The sequence below is a fragment of the Arachis ipaensis genome, chromosome B2 (assembly GCF_059453495.1).
Source record: "Arachis ipaensis isolate K30076 ecotype BB chromosome B2, ASM5945349v1, whole genome shotgun sequence".
In the NCBI taxonomy this organism is placed as follows: Eukaryota; Viridiplantae; Streptophyta; class Magnoliopsida; order Fabales; family Fabaceae; genus Arachis; species Arachis ipaensis.
Genome location: NC_142437.1, coordinates 87,617,562 through 87,618,652, shown reverse-complemented (window position 1 = coordinate 87,618,652; position 1,091 = coordinate 87,617,562). Strand labels below are relative to the sequence as shown.

At 41.8% G+C, this 1,091-nt stretch overlaps 1 non-coding gene across 1 annotated transcript; it reads left to right on the top strand.

The window, feature by feature from the left end:
• Positions 1 to 983: 983 nt before the first annotated feature.
• LOC148574730 (small nucleolar RNA R71) lies at positions 984 to 1,091 on the top strand. The gene has a single exon (XR_015905522.1). It is a non-coding gene; the product is annotated as a small nucleolar RNA R71 (small nucleolar RNA).

Sequence of the window (1,091 nt, the reverse complement as noted above, 5' to 3'; positions counted from 1 at the left end):
GCAACCTGCCCTTCAATGATGTCTTCATCCTCTTCAGAGGAAGAATAGTCATCAGAGCTCATGAATGGTAAAAGGAGGTTCAATGGAATCTCTATGGTATCTAGATGAGCCTCAGATTCCTTTGGTTCCTCAAAGGGAAACTCCTTATTGGTCAGTGAACGTCCCAGGAGGTCTTCCTCACTAGGATTCACGTCCTTCTCCTCCTCTCTGGGTTCGGCCACACCAAGTAAGGTTATGGCCTTGCACTCTCTTTTTGGATTCTCTTCTGTATTGCTTGGGAGAGTACTAGGAGGAGTTTCAGTGACTCTTTTACTCAGCTGGCCCACTTGTGCCTCCAAATTTCGAATGGAGGATCTTGTTTCATTCATGAAACTTAGAGTGGCCTTAGATAGATCAGAGACTATATTTGCTAAGCTAGATGGATTCTGCTCAGAATTCTCTGTCTGTTGCTGAGACGATGATGGAAAAGGCTTGCTATTGCTAAACCTGTCTCTTCCACCATTATTAAAGCCTTGTTGAGGCTTTTGTTGATCTTTCCATGAGAAATTTGGATAATTTCTCCATGAGGGATTATAGGTGTTTCCATAGGGTTCTCCCATGTAATTCACCTCTGCTATTGCAGGGTTCTCAAGATCATAAGCTTCTTCTTCAGAAGATGATTCTTTAGTACTGTTGGATGCAGCTTGCAATCCATTCAAACTCTGAGAAATCATATTGACTTGCTGAGTCAATATTTTATTCTGAGCCAATATGGCATTCAGAGTATCAATTTCAAGAACTCCCTTCCTCTGAGGCATCCCATTATTCACAGGATTCCTTTCAGAAGTGTACATGAACTGGTTATTTGTAACCATGTCAATGAGTTCCTGAGCTTCTGCAGGCGTTTTCTTTAGGTGAATGGATCCACCTGCAGAATGGTCCAATGACATCTTTGATAATTCAGACAGACCATCATAGAATATATGCAGGATGGTCCATTCTAAAAGCATGTCAGAAGGACACTTTTTAGTCAGTTGCTTGTATCTCTCCCAAGCTTCATAGAGGGATTCACCTTCTTTCTGTTTGAAGGTTTGAACATCCACTCTAAGCTT